Source organism: Sceloporus occidentalis, unplaced genomic scaffold (assembly GCF_023333645.1).
Source record: "Sceloporus occidentalis isolate IW3139 unplaced genomic scaffold, rSceOcc1.0.p SCAF_440, whole genome shotgun sequence".
NCBI classification, from domain to species: Eukaryota; Metazoa; Chordata; class Lepidosauria; order Squamata; family Phrynosomatidae; genus Sceloporus; species Sceloporus occidentalis.
The window spans coordinates 146,704-167,184 of NW_028317420.1; the positions used below are offsets into that span (position 1 = coordinate 146,704).

The following is a 20,481-nucleotide window of genomic DNA, read 5'->3' on the forward strand; positions in this document are numbered from 1 at the left end:
CTGTAAATGAAGCATGCCCTGTGTGAGGACCTGACTCTCGACCTTCAGATTATGAGACCGACATTGTGGAAATGGTTGTCAACCAGAAACTCAAGGTGTCCTAGATGTAATGTAAGTGCACGTGGACAAACTCTGTGACTGATAGCCAGCTTCAGGTCTGGCCCAAGACCCATGTCCAGCGAGCCTGGGTAGCTCAGTCGGTAGAGCATCAGACTTTTAATCTGAGGGTCCAGGGTTCAAGTCCCTGTTCGGGCGCTGCTCGCTTTGTTATGCTAAAACCATGAGTTCATCGCTGTACAATGAACATTGGAAAGCTTTACTTGACTCAAAAGATAGTAGATAAGCGGGACGGCTTCCCTGCAAATGTTTTAGATATGCCGAATGGTTCTTACCTGCCAAAAAATGTCTCCTGTATCTATGTGTAAAGAAACAAGATCATTTATAATGTCACCCCCTTTTCTTTCTAGACCTTAGACCAATGGTGCACACACCAGAGTTTGAAGGACATTGAATGTTTAAAGAGAATCCACCGTTAATGCCTCCTGTATTCACGAAAACAAATAACATACGTGCAGAAGAATCGAGACACCGCCGCCTCTAAACAGAAGCCAGCAATCCGTGGATGTATGGTAATGCATAGATGTCCAGACATCTCGCTTTTCCAGGGACCTGTTTTACCAACGCTCTAAAAAAAGTTGTTTGCATTGGCCAGGAATCGAACCCGGGCCTCCCGCGTGGCAGGCGAGATTTCTACCCCTGAACCACCAATGCATCTGCAACGGCTGGCTTAAAAAGCCATAGAGATTCGAGTGGTAGGAATGAAGATTTCTCCCCCTGAACAGAAAGTTATGGAAGCGGTGGTTGGGGGATCACTCAGTTAGTTGCTTATACGTGTAGCTGTAAATGAAGCATGCCCTGTGTGAGGACCTGACTCTCGACCTTCAGATTATGAGACCGACATTGTGGAAATGGTTGTCAACCAGAAACTCAAGGTGTCCTAGATGTAATGTAAGTGCACGTGGACAAACTCTGTGACTGATAGCCAGCTTCAGGTCTGGCCCAAGACCCATGCCCAGCGAGCCTGGGTAGCTCAGTCAGTAGAGCATCAGACTTTTAATCTGAGGGTCCAGGGTTCAAGTCCCTGTTCGGGCGCTGCTCGCTTTGTTATGCTAAAACCATGAGTTCATCGCTGTACAATGAACATTGGAAAGCTTTACTTGACTCAAAAGATAGTAGATAAGCGGGACGGCTTCCCTGCAAATGTTTTAGATATGCCGAATGGTTCTTACCTGCCAAAAAATGTCTCCTGTATCTATGTGTAAAGAAACAAGATCATTTATAATGTCACCCCCTTTTCTTTCTAGACCTTAGACCAATGGTGCACACACCAGAGTTTGAAGGACATTGAATGTTTAAAGAGAACCCACCGTTAATGCCTCCTGTATTCACGAAATACAGGAACAGGTTTCAAGTCCCTGTTCGGGCGCTACTCACTTTATTATGCTAAAACCATGAGTTCATCGCTGTACAATGAACATTGGAAAGCTTTACTTGACTCAAAAGATAGTAGATAAGCGGGACGGCTTCCCTGCAAATGTTTTAGATATGCCGAATGGTTCTTACCTGCCAAAAAATGTCTCCTGTATCTATGTGTAAAGAAACAAGATCATTTATAATGTCACCCCCTTTTCTTTCTAGACCTTAGACCAATGGTGCACACACCAGAGTTTGAAGGACATTGAATGTTTAAAGAGAATCCACCGTTAATGCCTCCTGTATTCACGAAATACAGGAACAGGTTTCAAGTCCCTGTTCGGGCGCTACTCACTTTATTATGCTAAAACCATGAGTTCATCGCTGTACAATGAACATTGGAAAGCTTTACTTGACTCAAAAGATAGTAGATAAGCGGGACGGCTTCCCTGCAAATGTCCTAGATGTAATGTAAGTGCACGTGGACAAACTCTGTGACTGATAGCCAGCTTCAGGTCTGGCCCAAGACCCATGCCCAGCGAGCCTGGGTAGCTCAGTCGGTAGAGCATCAGACTTTTAATCTGAGGGTCCAGGGTTCAAGTCCCTGTTCGGGCGCTGCTCGCTTTGTTATGCTAAAACCATGAGTTCATCGCTGTACAATGAACATTGGAAAGCTTTACTTGACTCAAAAGATAGTAGATAAGCGGGACGGCTTCCCTGCAAATGTTTTAGATATGCCGAATGGTTCTTACCTGCCAAAAAATGTCTCCTGTATCTATGTGTAAAGAAACAAGATCATTTATAATGTCACCCCCTTTTCTTTCTAGACCTTAGACCAATGGTGCACACACCAGAGTTTGAAGGACATTGAATGTTTAAAGAGAACCCACCGTTAATGCCTCCTGTATTCACGAAATACAGGAACAGGTTTCAAGTCCCTGTTCGGGCGCTACTCACTTTATTATGCTAAAACCATGAGTTCATCGCTGTACAATGAACATTGGAAAGCTTTACTTGACTCAAAAGATAGTAGATAAGCGGGACGGCTTCCCTGCAAATGTTTTAGATATGCCGAATGGTTCTTACCTGCCAAAAAATGTCTCCTGTATCTATGTGTAAAGAAACAAGATCATTTATAATGTCACCCCCTTTTCTTTCTAGACCTTAGACCAATGGTGCACACACCAGAGTTTGAAGGACATTGAATGTTTAAAGAGAATCCACCGTTAATGCCTCCTGTATTCACGAAAACAAATAACATACGTGCAGAAGAATCGAGACACCGCCGCCTCTAAACAGAAGCCAGCAATCCGTGGATGTATGGTAATGCATAGATGTCCAGACATCTCGCTTTTCCAGGGACCTGTTTTACCAACGCTCTAAAAAAAGTTGTTTGCATTGGCCGGGAATCGAACCCGGGCCTCCCGCGTGGCAGGCGAAAATTCTACCACTGAACCACCAATGCATCTGCAACGGCCGGCTTAAAAATCCATAGAGATTCGAGTGGTGGGAATGAAGATTTCTCCCCCTGAACAGAAAGTTATGGAAGCGGTGGTTGGGGGATCACTCAGTTAGTTGCTTATACGTGTAGCTGTAAATGAAGCATGCCCTGTGTGAGGACCTGACTCTCGACCTTCAGATTATGAGACCGACATTGTGGAAATGGTTGTCAACCAGAAACTCAAGGTGTCCTAGATGTAATGTAAGTGCACGTGGACAAACTCTGTGACTGATAGCCAGCTTCAGGTCTGGCCCAAGACCCATGCCCAGCGAGCCTGGGTAGCTCAGTCGGTAGAGCATCAGACTTTTAATCTGAGGGTCCAGGGTTCAAGTCCCTGTTCGGGCGCTGCTCGCTTTGTTATGCTAAAACCATGAGTTCATCGCTGTACAATGAACATTGGAAAGCTTTACTTGACTCAAAAGATAGTAGATAAGCGGGACGGCTTCCCTGCAAATGTTTTAGATATGCCGAATGGTTCTTACCTGCCAAAAAATGTCTCCTGTATCTATGTGTAAAGAAACAAGATCATTTATAATGTCACCCCCTTTTCTTTCTAGACCTTAGACCAATGGTGCACACACCAGAGTTTGAAGGACATTGAATGTTTAAAGAGAATCCACCGTTAATGCCTCCTGTATTCACGAAAACAAATAACATACGTGCAGAAGAATCGAGACACCGCCGCCTCTAAACAGAAGCCAGCAATCCGTGGATGTATGGTAATGCATAGATGTCCAGACATCTCGCTTTTCCAGGGACCTGTTTTACCAACGCTCTAAAAAAAGTTGTTTGCATTGGCCGGGAATCGAACCCGGGCCTCCCGCGTGGCAGGCGAAAATTCTACCACTGAACCACCAATGCATCTGCAACGGCCGGCTTAAAAATCCATAGAGATTCGAGTGGTGGGAATGAAGATTTCTCCCCCTGAACAGAAAGTTATGGAAGCGGTGGTTGGGGGATCACTCAGTTAGTTGCTTATACGTGTAGCTGTAAATGAAGCATGCCCTGTGTGAGGACCTGACTCTCGACCTTCAGATTATGAGACCGACATTGTGGAAATGGTTGTCAACCAGAAACTCAAGGTGTCCTAGATGTAATGTAAGTGCACGTGGACAAACTCTGTGACTGATAGCCAGCTTCAGGTCTGGCCCAAGACCCATGCCCAGCGAGCCTGGGTAGCTCAGTCGGTAGAGCATCAGACTTTTAATCTGAGGGTCCAGGGTTCAAGTCCCTGTTCGGGCGCTGCTCGCTTTGTTATGCTAAAACCATGAGTTCATCGCTGTACAATGAACATTGGAAAGCTTTACTTGACTCAAAAGATAGTAGATAAGCGGGACGGCTTCCCTGCAAATGTTTTAGATATGCCGAATGGTTCTTACCTGCCAAAAAATGTCTCCTGTATCTATGTGTAAAGAAACAAGATCATTTATAATGTCACCCCCTTTTCTTTCTAGACCTTAGACCAATGGTGCACACACCAGAGTTTGAAGGACATTGAATGTTTAAAGAGAACCCACCGTTAATGCCTCCTGTATTCACGAAATACAGGAACAGGTTTCAAGTCCCTGTTCGGGCGCTACTCACTTTATTATGCTAAAACCATGAGTTCATCGCTGTACAATGAACATTGGAAAGCTTTACTTGACTCAAAAGATAGTAGATAAGCGGGACGGCTTCCCTGCAAATGTTTTAGATATGCCGAATGGTTCTTACCTGCCAAAAAATGTCTCCTGTATCTATGTGTAAAGAAACAAGATCATTTATAATGTCACCCCCTTTTCTTTCTAGACCTTAGACCAATGGTGCACACACCAGAGTTTGAAGGACATTGAATGTTTAAAGAGAATCCACCGTTAATGCCTCCTGTATTCACGAAAACAAATAACATACGTGCAGAAGAATCGAGACACCGCCGCCTCTAAACAGAAGCCAGCAATCCGTGGATGTATGGTAATGCATAGATGTCCAGACATCTCGCTTTTCCAGGGACCTGTTTTACCAACGCTCTAAAAAAAGTTGTTTGCATTGGCCGGGAATCGAACCCGGGCCTCCCGCGAGGCAGGCGAAAATTCCACCACTGAACCACCAATGCATCTGCAACGGCCGGCTTAAAAATCCATAGAGATTCGAGTGGTGGGAATGAAGATTTCTCCCCCTGAACAGAAAGTTATGGAAGCGGTGGTTGGGGGATCACTCAGTTAGTTGCTTATACGTGTAGCTGTAAATGAAGCATGCCCTGTGTGAGGACCTGACTCTCGACCTTCAGATTATGAGACCGACATTGTGGAAATGGTTGTCAACCAGAAACTCAAGGTGTCCTAGATGTAATGTAAGTGCACGTGGACAAACTCTGTGACTGATAGCCAGCTTCAGGTCTGGCCCAAGACCCATGCCCAGCGAGCCTGGGTAGCTCAGTCGGTAGAGCATCAGACTTTTAATCTGAGGGTCCAGGGTTCAAGTCCCTGTTCGGGCGCTGCTCGCTTTGTTATGCTAAAACCATGAGTTCATCGCTGTACAATGAACATTGGAAAGCTTTACTTGACTCAAAAGATAGTAGATAAGCGGGACGGCTTCCCTGCAAATGTTTTAGATATGCCGAATGGTTCTTACCTGCCAAAAAATGTCTCCTGTATCTATGTGTAAAGAAACAAGATCATTTATAATGTCACCCCCTTTTCTTTCTAGACCTTAGACCAATGGTGCACACACCAGAGTTTGAAGGACATTGAATGTTTAAAGAGAACCCACCGTTAATGCCTCCTGTATTCACGAAATACAGGAACAGGTTTCAAGTCCCTGTTCGGGCGCTACTCACTTTATTATGCTAAAACCATGAGTTCATCGCTGTACAATGAACATTGGAAAGCTTTACTTGACTCAAAAGATAGTAGATAAGCGGGACGGCTTCCCTGCAAATGTTTTAGATATGCCGAATGGTTCTTACCTGCCAAAAAATGTCTCCTGTATCTATGTGTAAAGAAACAAGATCATTTATAATGTCACCCCCTTTTCTTTCTAGACCTTAGACCAATGGTGCACACACCAGAGTTTGAAGGACATTGAATGTTTAAAGAGAACCCACCGTTAATGCCTCCTGTATTCACGAAATACAGGAACAGGTTTCAAGTCCCTGTTCGGGCGCTACTCACTTTATTATGCTAAAACCATGAGTTCATCGCTGTACAATGAACATTGGAAAGCTTTACTTGACTCAAAAGATAGTAGATAAGCGGGACGGCTTCCCTGCAAATGTTTTAGATATGCCGAATGGTTCTTACCTGCCAAAAAATGTCTCCTGTATCTATGTGTAAAGAAACAAGATCATTTATAATGTCACCCCCTTTTCTTTCTAGACCTTAGACCAATGGTGCACACACCAGAGTTTGAAGGACATTGAATGTTTAAAGAGAACCCACCGTTAATGCCTCCTGTATTCACGAAATACAGGAACAGGTTTCAAGTCCCTGTTCGGGCGCTACTCACTTTATTATGCTAAAACCATGAGTTCATCGCTGTACAATGAACATTGGAAAGCTTTACTTGACTCAAAAGATAGTAGATAAGCGGGACGGCTTCCCTGCAAATGTTTTAGATATGCCGAATGGTTCTTACCTGCCAAAAAATGTCTCCTGTATCTATGTGTAAAGAAACAAGATCATTTATAATGTCACCCCCTTTTCTTTCTAGACCTTAGACCAATGGTGCACACACCAGAGTTTGAAGGACATTGAATGTTTAAAGAGAATCCACCGTTAATGCCTCCTGTATTCACGAAAACAAATAACATACGTGCAGAAGAATCGAGACACCGCCGCCTCTAAACAGAAGCCAGCAATCCGTGGATGTATGGTAATGCATAGATGTCCAGACATTTCCTGAATAACTGATATAGTTGTATCTATACAAAGCATCATGCAAATAAGGAAGTCATTTCATTTGCAGAAACATAGGCAAAACAGCATGGCCCGTACGGGGATCGAACCCGCGACCTTGGCGTTATTAGCACCACGCTCTAACCAACTGAGCTAACCGGCCGCGGCGGCTGGCTTGGTGATACAGAGGACCGTGGAAAACACTCTATAGTAAATGAACGTTTAGCATCACCTATCAACAGTCTCAAGCTGTAAAAGAAGCATGCCCTGTATGAGGATCGAACTCACGACCTTCAGATTATGAGACTGACGCGCTACCTACTGCGCTAACAAGGCAAACGCTACCAGGTGCTGCTTGTTGAAGCTCTTCATACGTAATGCGTTGCAACATAGTCAAGGACAAATTTCCTTCATAATTATAAAGGCATCTCGCTTTTCCAGGGACCTGTTTTACCAACGCTCTAAAAAAAGTTGTTTGCATTGGCCGGGAATCGAACCCGGGCCTCCCGCGTGGCAGGCGAAAATTCTACCACTGAACCACCAATGCATCTGCAACGGCCGACTTAAAAATCCATAGAGATTCGAGTGGTGGGAATGAAGATTTCTCCCCCTGAACAGAAAGTTATGGAAGCGGTGGTTGGGGGATCACTCAGTTAGTTGCTTATACGTGTAGCTGTAAATGAAGCATGCCCTGTGTGAGGACCTGACTCTCGACCTTCAGATTATGAGACCGACATTGTGGAAATGGTTGTCAACCAGAAACTCAAGGTGTCCTAGATGTAATGTAAGTGCACGTGGACAAACTCTGTGACTGATAGCCAGCTTCAGGTCTGGCCCAAGGCCCATGCCCAGCGAGCCTGGGTAGCTCAGTCGGTAGAGCATCAGACTTTTAATCTGAGGGTCCAGGGTTCCAGTCCCTGTTCGGGCGCTGCTCGCTTTGTTATGCTGAAACCATGAGTTCATCGCTGTACAATGAACATTGGAAAGCTTTACTTGACTCAAAAGATAGTAGATAAGCGGGACGGCTTCCCTGCAAATGTTTTAGATATGCCGAATGGTTCTTACCTGCCAAAAAATGTCTCCTGTATCTATGTGTAAAGAAACAAGATCATTTATAATGTCACCCCCTTTTCTTTCTAGACCTTAGACCAATGGTGCACACACCAGAGTTTGAAGGACATTGAATGTTTAAAGAGAACCCACCGTTAATGCCTCCTGTATTCACGAAATACAGGAACAGGTTTCAAGTCCCTGTTCGGGCGCTACTCACTTTATTATGCTAAAACCATGAGTTCATCGCTGTACAATGAACATTGGAAAGCTTTACTTGACTCAAAAGATAGTAGATAAGCGGGACGGCTTCCCTGCAAATGTTTTAGATATGCCGAATGGTTCTTACCTGCCAAAAAATGTCTCCTGTATCTATGTGTAAAGAAACAAGATCATTTATAATGTCACCCCCTTTTCTTTCTAGACCTTAGACCAATGGTGCACACACCAGAGTTTGAAGGACATTGAATGTTTAAAGAGAACCCACCGTTAATGCCTCCTGTATTCACGAAATACAGGAACAGGTTTCAAGTCCCTGTTCGGGCGCTACTCACTTTATTATGCTAAAACCATGAGTTCATCGCTGTACAATGAACATTGGAAAGCTTTACTTGACTCAAAAGATAGTAGATAAGCGGGACGGCTTCCCTGCAAATGTTTTAGATATGCCGAATGGTTCTTACCTGCCAAAAAATGTCTCCTGTATCTATGTGTAAAGAAACAAGATCATTTATAATGTCACCCCCTTTTCTTTCTAGACCTTAGACCAATGGTGCACACACCAGAGTTTGAAGGACATTGAATGTTTAAAGAGAATCCACCGTTAATGCCTCCTGTATTCACGAAAACAAATAACATACGTGCAGAAGAATCGAGACACCGCCGCCTCTAAACAGAAGCCAGCAATCCGTGGATGTATGGTAATGCATAGATGTCCAGACATTTCCTGAATAACTGATATAGTTGTATCTATACAAAGCATCATGCAAATAAGGAAGTCATTTCATTTGCAGAAACATAGGCAAAACAGCATGGCCCGTACGGGGATCGAACCCGCGACCTTGGCGTTATTAGCACCACGCTCTAACCAACTGAGCTAACCGGCCGCGGCGGCTGGCTTGGTGATACAGAGGACCGTGGAAAACACTCTATAGTAAATGAACGTTTAGCATCACCTATCAACAGTCTCAAGCTGTAAAAGAAGCATGCCCTGTATGAGGATCGAACTCACGACCTTCAGATTATGAGACTGACGCGCTACCTACTGCGCTAACAAGGCAAACGCTACCGGGTGCTGCTTGTTGAAGCTCTTCATACGTAATGCGTTGCAACATAGTCAAGGACAAATTTCCTTCATAATTATAAAGGCATCTCGCTTTTCCAGGGACCTGTTTTACCAACGCTCTAAAAAAAGTTGTTTGCATTGGCCGGGAATCGAACCCGGGCCTCCCGCGTGGCAGGCGAAAATTCTACCACTGAACCACCAATGCATCTGCAACGGCCGACTTAAAAATCCATAGAGATTCGAGTGGTGGGAATGAAGATTTCTCCCCCTGAACAGAAAGTTATGGAAGCGGTGGTTGGGGGATCACTCAGTTAGTTGCTTATACGTGTAGCTGTAAATGAAGCATGCCCTGTGTGAGGACCTGACTCTCGACCTTCAGATTATGAGACCGACATTGTGGAAATGGTTGTCAACCAGAAACTCAAGGTGTCCTAGATGTAATGTAAGTGCACGTGGACAAACTCTGTGACTGATAGCCAGCTTCAGGTCTGGCCCAAGGCCCATGCCCAGCGAGCCTGGGTAGCTCAGTCGGTAGAGCATCAGACTTTTAATCTGAGGGTCCAGGGTTCCAGTCCCTGTTCGGGCGCTGCTCGCTTTGTTATGCTGAAACCATGAGTTGTACCATCGCTGTACAATGAACATTGGAAAGCTTTACTTGACTCAAAAGATAGTAGATAAGCGGGACGGCTTCCCTGCAAATGTTTTAGATATGCCGAATGGTTCTTACCTGCCAAAAAATGTCTCCTGTATCTATGTGTAAAGAAACAAGATCATTTATAATGTCACCCCCTTTTCTTTCTAGACCTTAGACCAATGGTGCACACACCAGAGTTTGAAGGACATTGAATGTTTAAAGAGAACCCACCGTTAATGCCTCCTGTATTCACGAAATACAGGAACAGGTTTCAAGTCCCTGTTCGGGCGCTACTCACTTTATTATGCTAAAACCATGAGTTCATCGCTGTACAATGAACATTGGAAAGCTTTACTTGACTCAAAAGATAGTAGATAAGCGGGACGGCTTCCCTGCAAATGTTTTAGATATGCCGAATGGTTCTTACCTGCCAAAAAATGTCTCCTGTATCTATGTGTAAAGAAACAAGATCATTTATAATGTCACCCCCTTTTCTTTCTAGACCTTAGACCAATGGTGCACACACCAGAGTTTGAAGGACATTGAATGTTTAAAGAGAACCCACCGTTAATGCCTCCTGTATTCACGAAATACAGGAACAGGTTTCAAGTCCCTGTTCGGGCGCTACTCACTTTATTATGCTAAAACCATGAGTTCATCGCTGTACAATGAACATTGGAAAGCTTTACTTGACTCAAAAGATAGTAGATAAGCGGGACGGCTTCCCTGCAAATGTTTTAGATATGCCGAATGGTTCTTACCTGCCAAAAAATGTCTCCTGTATCTATGTGTAAAGAAACAAGATCATTTATAATGTCACCCCCTTTTCTTTCTAGACCTTAGACCAATGGTGCACACACCAGAGTTTGAAGGACATTGAATGTTTAAAGAGAATCCACCGTTAATGCCTCCTGTATTCACGAAAACAAATAACATACGTGCAGAAGAATCGAGACACCGCCGCCTCTAAACAGAAGCCAGCAATCCGTGGATGTATGGTAATGCATAGATGTCCAGACATTTCCTGAATAACTGATATAGTTGTATCTATACAAAGCATCATGCAAATAAGGAAGTCATTTCATTTGCAGAAACATAGGCAAAACAGCATGGCCCGTACGGGGATCGAACCCGCGACCTTGGCGTTATTAGCACCACGCTCTAACCAACTGAGCTAACCGGCCGCGGCGGCTGGCTTGGTGATACAGAGGACCGTGGAAAACACTCTATAGTAAATGAACGTTTAGCATCACCTATCAACAGTCTCAAGCTGTAAAAGAAGCATGCCCTGTATGAGGATCGAACTCACGACCTTCAGATTATGAGACTGACGCGCTACCTACTGCGCTAACAAGGCAAACGCTACCGGGTGCTGCTTGTTGAAGCTCTTCATACGTAATGCGTTGCAACATAGTCAAGGACAAATTTCCTTCATAATTATAAAGGCATCTCGCTTTTCCAGGGACCTGTTTTACCAACGCTCTAAAAAAAGTTGTTTGCATTGGCCGGGAATCGAACCCGGGCCTCCCGCGTGGCAGGCGAAAATTCTACCACTGAACCACCAATGCATCTGCAACGGCCGACTTAAAAATCCATAGAGATTCGAGTGGTGGGAATGAAGATTTCTCCCCCTGAACAGAAAGTTATGGAAGCGGTGGTTGGGGGATCACTCAGTTAGTTGCTTATACGTGTAGCTGTAAATGAAGCATGCCCTGTGTGAGGACCTGACTCTCGACCTTCAGATTATGAGACCGACATTGTGGAAATGGTTGTCAACCAGAAACTCAAGGTGTCCTAGATGTAATGTAAGTGCACGTGGACAAACTCTGTGACTGATAGCCAGCTTCAGGTCTGGCCCAAGGCCCATGCCCAGCGAGCCTGGGTAGCTCAGTCGGTAGAGCATCAGACTTTTAATCTGAGGGTCCAGGGTTCCAGTCCCTGTTCAGGCGCTGCTCGCTTTGTTATGCTGAAACCATGAGTTGTACCATCGCTGTACAATGAACATTGGAAAGCTTTACTTGACTCAAAAGATAGTAGATAAGCGGGACGGCTTCCCTGCAAATGTTTTAGATATGCCGAATGGTTCTTACCTGCCAAAAAATGTCTCCTGTATCTATGTGTAAAGAAACAAGATCATTTATAATGTCACCCCCTTTTCTTTCTAGACCTTAGACCAATGGTGCACACACCAGAGTTTGAAGGACATTGAATGTTTAAAGAGAACCCACCGTTAATGCCTCCTGTATTCACGAAAACAAATAACATACGTGCAGAAGAATCGAGACACCGCCGCCTCTAAACAGAAGCCAGCAATCCGTGGATGTATGGTAATGCATAGATGTCCAGACATTTCCTGAATAACTGATATAGTTGTATCTATACAAAGCATCATGCAAATAAGGAAGTCATTTCATTTGCAGAAACATAGGCAAAACAGCATGGCCCGTACGGGGATCGAACCCGCGACCTTGGCGTTATTAGCACCACGCTCTAACCAACTGAGCTAACCGGCCGCGGCGGCTGGCTTGGTGATACAGAGGACCGTGGAAAACACTCTATAGTAAATGAACGTTTAGCATCACCTATCAACAGTCTCAAGCTGTAAAAGAAGCATGCCCTGTATGAGGATCGAACTCACGACCTTCAGATTATGAGACTGACGCGCTACCTACTGCGCTAACAAGGCAAACGCTACCGGGTGCTGCTTGTTGAAGCTCTTCATACGTAATGCGTTGCAACATAGTCAAGGACAAATTTCCTTCATAATTATAAAGGCATCTCGCTTTTCCAGGGACCTGTTTTACCAACGCTCTAAAAAAAGTTGTTTGCATTGGCCGGGAATCGAACCCGGGCCTCCCGCGTGGCAGGCGAAAATTCTACCACTGAACCACCAATGCATCTGCAACGGCCGACTTAAAAATCCATAGAGATTCGAGTGGTGGGAATGAAGATTTCTCCCCCTGAACAGAAAGTTATGGAAGCGGTGGTTGGGGGATCACTCAGTTAGTTGCTTATACGTGTAGCTGTAAATGAAGCATGCCCTGTGTGAGGACCTGACTCTCGACCTTCAGATTATGAGACCGACATTGTGGAAATGGTTGTCAACCAGAAACTCAAGGTGTCCTAGATGTAATGTAAGTGCACGTGGACAAACTCTGTGACTGATAGCCAGCTTCAGGTCTGGCCCAAGGCCCATGCCCAGCGAGCCTGGGTAGCTCAGTCGGTAGAGCATCAGACTTTTAATCTGAGGGTCCAGGGTTCCAGTCCCTGTTCGGGCGCTGCTCGCTTTGTTATGCTGAAACCATGAGTTCATCGCTGTACAATGAACATTGGAAAGCTTTACTTGACTCAAAAGATAGTAGATAAGCGGGACGGCTTCCCTGCAAATGTTTTAGATATGCCGAATGGTTCTTACCTGCCAAAAAATGTCTCCTGTATCTATGTGTAAAGAAACAAGATCATTTATAATGTCACCCCCTTTTCTTTCTAGACCTTAGACCAATGGTGCACACACCAGAGTTTGAAGGACATTGAATGTTTAAAGAGAACCCACCGTTAATGCCTCCTGTATTCACGAAATACAGGAACAGGTTTCAAGTCCCTGTTCGGGCGCTACTCACTTTATTATGCTAAAACCATGAGTTCATCGCTGTACAATGAACATTGGAAAGCTTTACTTGACTCAAAAGATAGTAGATAAGCGGGACGGCTTCCCTGCAAATGTTTTAGATATGCCGAATGGTTCTTACCTGCCAAAAAATGTCTCCTGTATCTATGTGTAAAGAAACAAGATCATTTATAATGTCACCCCCTTTTCTTTCTAGACCTTAGACCAATGGTGCACACACCAGAGTTTGAAGGACATTGAATGTTTAAAGAGAATCCACCGTTAATGCCTCCTGTATTCACGAAAACAAATAACATACGTGCAGAAGAATCGAGACACCGCCGCCTCTAAACAGAAGCCAGCAATCCGTGGATGTATGGTAATGCATAGATGTCCAGACATTTCCTGAATAACTGATATAGTTGTATCTATACAAAGCATCATGCAAATAAGGAAGTCATTTCATTTGCAGAAACATAGGCCAAACAGCATGGCCCGTACGGGGATCGAACCCGCGACCTTGGCGTTATTAGCACCACGCTCTAACCAACTGAGCTAACCGGCCGCGGTGGCTGGCTTGGTGATACAGAGGACCGTGGAAAACACTCTATAGTAAATGAACGTTTAGCATCACCTATCAACAGTCTCAAGCTGTAAAAGAAGCATGCCCTGTATGAGGATCGAACTCACGACCTTCAGATTATGAGACTGACGCGCTACCTACTGCGCTAACAAGGCAAACGCTACCTGGTTCTGCTTGTTGAAGCTCTTCATACGTAATGCGTTGCAACAGAGTCAAGGACAAATTTCCTTCATAATAATAAAGGCATCTCGCTTTTCCAGGGACCTGTTTTACCAACGCTCTCAAAAAAGTTGTTTGCATTGGCCGGGAATCGAACCCGGGCCTCCCGCGTGGCAGGCGAGAATTCTACCACTGAACCACCAATGCATCTGCGACGGCCGACTTAAAAATCCATAGAGATTCGAGTGGTGGGAATGAAGATTTCTCCCCCTGAACAGAAAGTTATGGAAGCGGTGGTTGGGGGATCACTCAGTTAGTTGCTTATACGTGTAGCTGTAAATGAAGCATGCCCTGTGTGAGGACCTGACTCTCGACCTTCAGATTATGAGACCGACATTGTGGAAATGGTTGTCAACCAGAAACTCAAGGTGTCCTAGATGTAATGTAAGTGCACGTGGACAAACTCTGTGACTGATAGCCAGCTTCAGGTCTGGCCCAAGGCCCATGCCCAGCGAGCCTGGGTAGCTCAGTCAGTAGAGCATCAGACTTTTAATCTGAGGGTCCAGGGTTCAAGTCCCTGTTCGGGCGCTACTCACTTTATTATGCTAAAACCATGAGTTCATCGCTGTACAATGAACATTGGAAAGCTTTACTTGACTCAAAAGATAGTAGATAAGCGGGACGGCTTCCCTGCAAATGTTTTAGATATGCCGAATGGTTCTTACCTGCCAAAAAATGTCTCCTGTATCTATGTGTAAAGAAACAAGATCATTTATAATGTCACCCCCTTTTCTTTCTAGACCTTAGACCAATGGTGCACACACCAGAGTTTGAAGGACATTGAATGTTTAAAGAGAACCCACCGTTAATGCCTCCTGTATTCACGAAATACAGGAACAGGTTTCAAGTCCCTGTTCGGGCGCTACTCACTTTATTATGCTAAAACCATGAGTTCATCGCTGTACAATGAACATTGGAAAGCTTTACTTGACTCAAAAGATAGTAGATAAGCGGGACGGCTTCCCTGCAAATGTTTTAGATATGCCGAATGGTTCTTACCTGCCAAAAAATGTCTCCTGTATCTATGTGTAAAGAAACAAGATCATTTATAATGTCACCCCCTTTTCTTTCTAGACCTTAGACCAATGGTGCACACACCAGAGTTTGAAGGACATTGAATGTTTAAAGAGAATCCACCGTTAATGCCTCCTGTATTCACGAAAACAAATAACATACGTGCAGAAGAATCGAGACACCGCCGCCTCTAAACAGAAGCCAGCAATCCGTGGATGTATGGTAATGCATAGATGTCCAGACATTTCCTGAATAACTGATATAGTTGTATCTATACAAAGCATCATGCAAATAAGGAAGTCATTTCATTTGCAGAAACATAGGCAAAACAGCATGGCCCGTACGGGGATCGAACCCGCGACCTTGGCGTTATTAGCACCACGCTCTAACCAACTGAGCTAACCGGCCGCGGTGGCTGGCTTGGTGATACAGAGGACCGTGGAAAACACTCTATAGTAAATGAACGTTTAGCATCACCTATCAACAGTCTCAAGCTGTAAAAGAAGCATGCCCTGTATGAGGATCGAACTCACGACCTTCAGATTATGAGACTGACGCGCTACCTACTGCGCTAACAAGGCAAACGCTACCGGGTGCTGCTTGTTGAAGCTCTTCATACGTAATGCGTTGCAACATAGTCAAGGACAAATTTCCTTCATAATTATAAAGGCATCTCGCTTTTCCAGGGACCTGTTTTACCAACGCTCTAAAAAAAGTTGTTTGCATTGGCCGGGAATCGAACCCGGGCCTCCCGCGTGGCAGGCGAAAATTCTACCACTGAACCACCAATGCATCTGCAACGGCCGACTTAAAAATCCATAGAGATTCGAGTGGTGGGAATGAAGATTTCTCCCCCTGAACAGAAAGTTATGGAAGCGGTGGTTGGGGGATCACTCAGTTAGTTGCTTATACGTGTAGCTGTAAATGAAGCATGCCCTGTGTGAGGACCTGACTCTCGACCTTCAGATTATGAGACCGACATTGTGGAAATGGTTGTCAACCAGAAACTCAAGGTGTCCTAGATGTAATGTAAGTGCACGTGGACAAACTCTGTGACTGATAGCCAGCTTCAGGTCTGGCCCAAGGCCCATGCCCAGCGAGCCTGGGTAGCTCAGTCAGTAGAGCATCAGACTTTTAATCTGAGGGTCCAGGGTTCAAGTCCCTGTTCGGGCGCTACTCACTTTATTATGCTAAAACCATGAGTTCATCGCTGTACAATGAACATTGGAAAGCTTTACTTGACTCAAAAGATAGTAGATAAGCGGGACGGCTTCCCTGCAAATGTTTTAGATATGCCGAATGGTTCTTACCTGCCAAAAAATGTCTCCTGTATCTATGTGTAAAGAAACAAGATCATTTATAATGTCACCCCCTTTTCTTTCTAGACCTTAGACCAATGGTGCACACACCAGAGTTTGAAGGACATTGAATGTTTAAAGAGAACCCACCGTTAATGCCTCCTGTATTCACGAAATACAGGAACAGGTTTCAAGTCCCTGTTCGGGCGCTACTCACTTTATTATGCTAAAACCATGAGTTCATCGCTGTACAATGAACATTGGAAAGCTTTACTTGACTCAAAAGATAGTAGATAAGCGGGACGGCTTCCCTGCAAATGTTTTAGATATGCCGAATGGTTCTTACCTGCCAAAAAATGTCTCCTGTATCTATGTGTAAAGAAACAAGATCATTTATAATGTCACCCCCTTTTCTTTCTAGACCTTAGACCAATGGTGCACACACCAGAGTTTGAAGGACATTGAATGTTTAAAGAGAATCCACCGTTAATGCCTCCTGTATTCACGAAAACAAATAACATACGTGCAGAAGAATCGAGACACCGCCGCCTCTAAACAGAAGCCAGCAATCCGTGGATGTATGGTAATGCATAGATGTCCAGACATTTCCTGAATAACTGATATAGTTGTATCTATACAAAGCATCATGCAAATAAGGAAGTCATTTCATTTGCAGAAACATAGGCAAAACAGCATGGCCCGTACGGGGATCGAACCCGCGACCTTGGCGTTATTAGCACCACGCTCTAACCAACTGAGCTAACCGGCCGCGGCGGCTGGCTTGGTGATACAGAGGACCGTGGAAAACACTCTATAGTAAATGAACGTTTAGCATCACCTATCAACAGTCTCAAGCTGTAAAAGAAGCATGCCCTGTATGAGGATCGAACTCACGACCTTCAGATTATGAGACTGACGCGCTACCTACTGCGCTAACAAGGCAAACGCTACCGGGTGCTGCTTGTTGAAGCTCTTCATACGTAATGCGTTGCAACATAGTCAAGGACAAATTTCCTTCATAATTATAAAGGCATCTCGCTTTTCCAGGGACCTGTTTTACCAACGCTCTAAAAAAAGTTGTTTGCATTGGCCGGGAATCGAACCCGGGCCTCCCGCGTGGCAGGCGAAAATTCTACCACTGAACCACCAATGCATCTGCAACGGCCGACTTAAAAATCCATAGAGATTCGAGTGGTGGGAATGAAGATTTCTCCCCCTGAACAGAAAGTTATGGAAGCGGTGGTTGGGGGATCACTCAGTTAGTTGCTTATACGTGTAGCTGTAAATGAAGCATGCCCTGTGTGAGGACCTGACTCTCGACCTTCAGATTATGAGACCGACATTGTGGAAATGGTTGTCAACCAGAAACTCAAGGTGTCCTAGATGTAATGTAAGTGCACGTGGACAAACTCTGTGACTGATAGCCAGCTTCAGGTCTGGCCCAAGGCCCATGCCCAGCGAGCCTGGGTAGCTCAGTCGGTAGAGCATCAGACTTTTAATCTGAGGGTCCAGGGTTCAAGTCCCTGTTCGGGCGCTGCTCGCTTTGTTATGCTGAAACCATGAGTTCATCGCTGTACAATGAACATTGGAAAGCTTTACTTGACTCAAAAGATAGTAGATAAGCGGGACGGCTTCCCTGCAAATGTTTTAGATATGCCGAATGGTTCTTACCTGCCAAAAAATGTCTCCTGTATCTATGTGTAAAGAAACAAGATCATTTATAATGTCACCCCCTTTTCTTTCTAGACCTTAGACCAATGGTGCACACACCAGAGTTTGAAGGACATTGAATGTTTAAAGAGAACCCACCGTTAATGCCTCCTGTATTCACGAAATACAGGAACAGGTTTCAAGTCCCTGTTCGGGCGCTACTCACTTTATTATGCTAAAACCATGAGTTCATCGCTGTACAATGAACATTGGAAAGCTTTACTTGACTCAAAAGATAGTAGATAAGCGGGACGGCTTCCCTGCAAATGTTTTAGATATGCCGAATGGTTCTTACCTGCCAAAAAATGTCTCCTGTATCTATGTGTAAAGAAACAAGATCATTTATAATGTCACCCCCTTTTCTTTCTAGACCTTAGACCAATGGTGCACACACCAGAGTTTGAAGGACATTGAATGTTTAAAGAGAACCCACCGTTAATGCCTCCTGTATTCACGAAATACAGGAACAGGTTTCAAGTCCCTGTTCGGGCGCTACTCACTTTATTATGCTAAAACCATGAGTTCATCGCTGTACAATGAACATTGGAAAGCTTTACTTGACTCAAAAGATAGTAGATAAGCGGGACGGCTTCCCTGCAAATGTTTTAGATATGCCGAATGGTTCTTACCTGCCAAAAAATGTCTCCTGTATCTATGTGTAAAGAAACAAGATCATTTATAATGTCACCCCCTTTTCTTTCTAGACCTTAGACCAATGGTGCACACACCAGAGTTTGAAGGACATTGAATGTTTAAAGAGAATCCACCGTTAATGCCTCCTGTATTCACGAAAACAAATAACATACGTGCAGAAGAATCGAGACACCGCCGCCTCTAAACAGAAGCCAGCAATCCGTGGATGTATGGTAATGCATAGATGTCCAGACATTTCCTGAATAACTGATATAGTTGTATCTATACAAAGCATCATGCAAATAAGGAAGTCATTTCATTTGCAGAAACATAGGCAAAACAGCATGGCCCGTACGGGGATCGAACCCGCGACCTTGGCGTTATTAGCACCACGCTCTAACCAACTGAGCTAACCGGCCGCGGCGGCTGGCTTGGTGATACAGAGGACCGTGGAAAACACTCTATAGTAAATGAACGTTTAGCATCACCTATCAACAGTCTCAAGCTGTAAAAGAAGCATGCCCTGTATGAGGATCGAACTCACGACCTTCAGATTATGAGACTGACGCGCCACCTACTGCGCTAACAAGGCAAACGCTACCGGGTGCTGCTTGTTGAAGCTCTTCATACGTAATGCGTTGCAACATAGTCAAGGACAAATTTCCTTCATAATTATAAAGGCATCTCGCTTTTCCAGGGACCTGTTTTACCAACGCTCTAAAAAAAGTTGTTTGCATTGGCCGGGAATCGAACCCGGGCCTCCCGCGTGGCAGGCGAAAATTCTACCACTGAACCACCAATGCATCTGCAACGGCCGACTTAAAAATCCATAGAGATTCGAGTGGTGGGAATGAAGATTTCTCCCCCTGAACAGAAAGTTATGGAAGCGGTGGTTGGGGGATCACTCAGTTAGTTGCTTATACGTGTAGCTGTAAATGAAGCATGCCCTGTGTGAGGACCTGACTCTCGACCTTCAGATTATGAGACCGACATTGTGGAAATGGTTGTCAACCAGAAACTCAAGGTGTCCTAGATGTAATGTAAGTGCACGTGGACAAACTCTGTGACTGATAGCCAGCTTCAGGTCTGGCCCAAGGCCCATGCCCAGCGAGCCTGGGTAGCTCAGTCGGTAGAGCATCAGACTTTTAATCTGAGGGTCCAGGGTTCAAGTCCCTGTTCGGGCGCTGCTCGCTTTGTTATGCTGAAACCATGAGTTCATCGCTGTACAATGAACATTGGAAAGCTTTACTTGACTCAAAAGATAGTAGATAAGCGGGACGGCTTCCCTGCAAATGTTTTAGATATGCCGAATGGTTCTTACCTGCCAAAAAATGTCTCCTGTATCTATGTGTAAAGAAACAAGATCATTTATAATGTCACCCCCTTTTCTTTCTAGACCTTAGACCAATGGTGCACACACCAGAGTTTGAAGGACATTGAATGTTTAAAGAGAACCCACCGTTAATGCCTCCTGTATTCACGAAATACAGGAACAGGTTTCAAGTCCCTGTTCGGGCGCTACTCACTTTATTATGCTAAAACCATGAGTTCATCGCTGTACAATGAACATTGGAAAGCTTTACTTGACTCAAAAGATAGTAG

General features: G+C 44.7%; 41 non-coding genes across 41 annotated transcripts; 14 read left to right on the forward strand and 27 right to left on the reverse strand.

Moving 5' to 3' along the window:
• Positions 1–182: 182 nt before the first annotated feature.
• Positions 183–255, forward strand: TRNAK-UUU (transfer RNA lysine (anticodon UUU)). The gene has a single exon. It is a non-coding gene; the product is annotated as a tRNA-Lys (tRNA).
• An 824-nt stretch (positions 256–1,079) lies between these two features.
• TRNAK-UUU (transfer RNA lysine (anticodon UUU)) lies at positions 1,080–1,152 on the forward strand. Its single transcript has one exon. It is a non-coding gene; the product is annotated as a tRNA-Lys (tRNA).
• Positions 1,153–2,015: 863 nt separating this feature from the next.
• Positions 2,016–2,088, forward strand: TRNAK-UUU (transfer RNA lysine (anticodon UUU)). The gene has a single exon. It is a non-coding gene; the product is annotated as a tRNA-Lys (tRNA).
• Positions 2,089–2,867: 779 nt separating this feature from the next.
• TRNAG-GCC (transfer RNA glycine (anticodon GCC)) lies at positions 2,868–2,938 on the reverse strand. The gene has a single exon. It is a non-coding gene; the product is annotated as a tRNA-Gly (tRNA).
• A 308-nt stretch (positions 2,939–3,246) lies between these two features.
• On the forward strand, positions 3,247–3,319 carry TRNAK-UUU (transfer RNA lysine (anticodon UUU)). Its single transcript has one exon. It is a non-coding gene; the product is annotated as a tRNA-Lys (tRNA).
• Positions 3,320–3,764: 445 nt separating this feature from the next.
• TRNAG-GCC (transfer RNA glycine (anticodon GCC)) lies at positions 3,765–3,835 on the reverse strand. Its single transcript has one exon. It is a non-coding gene; the product is annotated as a tRNA-Gly (tRNA).
• A 308-nt stretch (positions 3,836–4,143) lies between these two features.
• Positions 4,144–4,216, forward strand: TRNAK-UUU (transfer RNA lysine (anticodon UUU)). Its single transcript has one exon. It is a non-coding gene; the product is annotated as a tRNA-Lys (tRNA).
• Positions 4,217–4,995: 779 nt separating this feature from the next.
• Positions 4,996–5,066, reverse strand: TRNAG-GCC (transfer RNA glycine (anticodon GCC)). Its single transcript has one exon. It is a non-coding gene; the product is annotated as a tRNA-Gly (tRNA).
• Positions 5,067–5,374: 308 nt separating this feature from the next.
• On the forward strand, positions 5,375–5,447 carry TRNAK-UUU (transfer RNA lysine (anticodon UUU)). The gene has a single exon. It is a non-coding gene; the product is annotated as a tRNA-Lys (tRNA).
• A 1,488-nt stretch (positions 5,448–6,935) lies between these two features.
• On the reverse strand, positions 6,936–7,009 carry TRNAI-AAU (transfer RNA isoleucine (anticodon AAU)). The gene has a single exon. It is a non-coding gene; the product is annotated as a tRNA-Ile (tRNA).
• Positions 7,010–7,109: 100 nt separating this feature from the next.
• On the reverse strand, positions 7,110–7,182 carry TRNAM-CAU (transfer RNA methionine (anticodon CAU)). Its single transcript has one exon. It is a non-coding gene; the product is annotated as a tRNA-Met (tRNA).
• A 140-nt stretch (positions 7,183–7,322) lies between these two features.
• On the reverse strand, positions 7,323–7,393 carry TRNAG-GCC (transfer RNA glycine (anticodon GCC)). The gene has a single exon. It is a non-coding gene; the product is annotated as a tRNA-Gly (tRNA).
• A 308-nt stretch (positions 7,394–7,701) lies between these two features.
• Positions 7,702–7,774, forward strand: TRNAK-UUU (transfer RNA lysine (anticodon UUU)). The gene has a single exon. It is a non-coding gene; the product is annotated as a tRNA-Lys (tRNA).
• A 1,154-nt stretch (positions 7,775–8,928) lies between these two features.
• TRNAI-AAU (transfer RNA isoleucine (anticodon AAU)) lies at positions 8,929–9,002 on the reverse strand. Its single transcript has one exon. It is a non-coding gene; the product is annotated as a tRNA-Ile (tRNA).
• Positions 9,003–9,102: 100 nt separating this feature from the next.
• On the reverse strand, positions 9,103–9,175 carry TRNAM-CAU (transfer RNA methionine (anticodon CAU)). The gene has a single exon. It is a non-coding gene; the product is annotated as a tRNA-Met (tRNA).
• Positions 9,176–9,315: 140 nt separating this feature from the next.
• On the reverse strand, positions 9,316–9,386 carry TRNAG-GCC (transfer RNA glycine (anticodon GCC)). Its single transcript has one exon. It is a non-coding gene; the product is annotated as a tRNA-Gly (tRNA).
• Positions 9,387–9,694: 308 nt separating this feature from the next.
• On the forward strand, positions 9,695–9,767 carry TRNAK-UUU (transfer RNA lysine (anticodon UUU)). The gene has a single exon. It is a non-coding gene; the product is annotated as a tRNA-Lys (tRNA).
• A 1,158-nt stretch (positions 9,768–10,925) lies between these two features.
• TRNAI-AAU (transfer RNA isoleucine (anticodon AAU)) lies at positions 10,926–10,999 on the reverse strand. Its single transcript has one exon. It is a non-coding gene; the product is annotated as a tRNA-Ile (tRNA).
• Positions 11,000–11,099: 100 nt separating this feature from the next.
• On the reverse strand, positions 11,100–11,172 carry TRNAM-CAU (transfer RNA methionine (anticodon CAU)). The gene has a single exon. It is a non-coding gene; the product is annotated as a tRNA-Met (tRNA).
• Positions 11,173–11,312: 140 nt separating this feature from the next.
• TRNAG-GCC (transfer RNA glycine (anticodon GCC)) lies at positions 11,313–11,383 on the reverse strand. The gene has a single exon. It is a non-coding gene; the product is annotated as a tRNA-Gly (tRNA).
• Positions 11,384–11,691: 308 nt separating this feature from the next.
• On the forward strand, positions 11,692–11,764 carry TRNAK-UUU (transfer RNA lysine (anticodon UUU)). Its single transcript has one exon. It is a non-coding gene; the product is annotated as a tRNA-Lys (tRNA).
• A 490-nt stretch (positions 11,765–12,254) lies between these two features.
• TRNAI-AAU (transfer RNA isoleucine (anticodon AAU)) lies at positions 12,255–12,328 on the reverse strand. The gene has a single exon. It is a non-coding gene; the product is annotated as a tRNA-Ile (tRNA).
• A 100-nt stretch (positions 12,329–12,428) lies between these two features.
• On the reverse strand, positions 12,429–12,501 carry TRNAM-CAU (transfer RNA methionine (anticodon CAU)). The gene has a single exon. It is a non-coding gene; the product is annotated as a tRNA-Met (tRNA).
• A 140-nt stretch (positions 12,502–12,641) lies between these two features.
• On the reverse strand, positions 12,642–12,712 carry TRNAG-GCC (transfer RNA glycine (anticodon GCC)). The gene has a single exon. It is a non-coding gene; the product is annotated as a tRNA-Gly (tRNA).
• Positions 12,713–13,020: 308 nt separating this feature from the next.
• Positions 13,021–13,093, forward strand: TRNAK-UUU (transfer RNA lysine (anticodon UUU)). The gene has a single exon. It is a non-coding gene; the product is annotated as a tRNA-Lys (tRNA).
• Positions 13,094–13,913: 820 nt separating this feature from the next.
• TRNAI-AAU (transfer RNA isoleucine (anticodon AAU)) lies at positions 13,914–13,987 on the reverse strand. Its single transcript has one exon. It is a non-coding gene; the product is annotated as a tRNA-Ile (tRNA).
• A 100-nt stretch (positions 13,988–14,087) lies between these two features.
• On the reverse strand, positions 14,088–14,160 carry TRNAM-CAU (transfer RNA methionine (anticodon CAU)). Its single transcript has one exon. It is a non-coding gene; the product is annotated as a tRNA-Met (tRNA).
• Positions 14,161–14,300: 140 nt separating this feature from the next.
• TRNAG-GCC (transfer RNA glycine (anticodon GCC)) lies at positions 14,301–14,371 on the reverse strand. Its single transcript has one exon. It is a non-coding gene; the product is annotated as a tRNA-Gly (tRNA).
• Positions 14,372–14,679: 308 nt separating this feature from the next.
• On the forward strand, positions 14,680–14,752 carry TRNAK-UUU (transfer RNA lysine (anticodon UUU)). Its single transcript has one exon. It is a non-coding gene; the product is annotated as a tRNA-Lys (tRNA).
• An 820-nt stretch (positions 14,753–15,572) lies between these two features.
• Positions 15,573–15,646, reverse strand: TRNAI-AAU (transfer RNA isoleucine (anticodon AAU)). The gene has a single exon. It is a non-coding gene; the product is annotated as a tRNA-Ile (tRNA).
• A 100-nt stretch (positions 15,647–15,746) lies between these two features.
• On the reverse strand, positions 15,747–15,819 carry TRNAM-CAU (transfer RNA methionine (anticodon CAU)). Its single transcript has one exon. It is a non-coding gene; the product is annotated as a tRNA-Met (tRNA).
• A 140-nt stretch (positions 15,820–15,959) lies between these two features.
• On the reverse strand, positions 15,960–16,030 carry TRNAG-GCC (transfer RNA glycine (anticodon GCC)). Its single transcript has one exon. It is a non-coding gene; the product is annotated as a tRNA-Gly (tRNA).
• A 308-nt stretch (positions 16,031–16,338) lies between these two features.
• On the forward strand, positions 16,339–16,411 carry TRNAK-UUU (transfer RNA lysine (anticodon UUU)). Its single transcript has one exon. It is a non-coding gene; the product is annotated as a tRNA-Lys (tRNA).
• Positions 16,412–17,231: 820 nt separating this feature from the next.
• Positions 17,232–17,305, reverse strand: TRNAI-AAU (transfer RNA isoleucine (anticodon AAU)). The gene has a single exon. It is a non-coding gene; the product is annotated as a tRNA-Ile (tRNA).
• A 100-nt stretch (positions 17,306–17,405) lies between these two features.
• Positions 17,406–17,478, reverse strand: TRNAM-CAU (transfer RNA methionine (anticodon CAU)). Its single transcript has one exon. It is a non-coding gene; the product is annotated as a tRNA-Met (tRNA).
• Positions 17,479–17,618: 140 nt separating this feature from the next.
• On the reverse strand, positions 17,619–17,689 carry TRNAG-GCC (transfer RNA glycine (anticodon GCC)). The gene has a single exon. It is a non-coding gene; the product is annotated as a tRNA-Gly (tRNA).
• A 308-nt stretch (positions 17,690–17,997) lies between these two features.
• On the forward strand, positions 17,998–18,070 carry TRNAK-UUU (transfer RNA lysine (anticodon UUU)). The gene has a single exon. It is a non-coding gene; the product is annotated as a tRNA-Lys (tRNA).
• Positions 18,071–19,224: 1,154 nt separating this feature from the next.
• TRNAI-AAU (transfer RNA isoleucine (anticodon AAU)) lies at positions 19,225–19,298 on the reverse strand. Its single transcript has one exon. It is a non-coding gene; the product is annotated as a tRNA-Ile (tRNA).
• Positions 19,299–19,398: 100 nt separating this feature from the next.
• On the reverse strand, positions 19,399–19,471 carry TRNAM-CAU (transfer RNA methionine (anticodon CAU)). Its single transcript has one exon. It is a non-coding gene; the product is annotated as a tRNA-Met (tRNA).
• A 140-nt stretch (positions 19,472–19,611) lies between these two features.
• TRNAG-GCC (transfer RNA glycine (anticodon GCC)) lies at positions 19,612–19,682 on the reverse strand. Its single transcript has one exon. It is a non-coding gene; the product is annotated as a tRNA-Gly (tRNA).
• Positions 19,683–19,990: 308 nt separating this feature from the next.
• Positions 19,991–20,063, forward strand: TRNAK-UUU (transfer RNA lysine (anticodon UUU)). Its single transcript has one exon. It is a non-coding gene; the product is annotated as a tRNA-Lys (tRNA).
• The last annotated feature ends 418 nt before the right edge of the window (positions 20,064–20,481 follow it).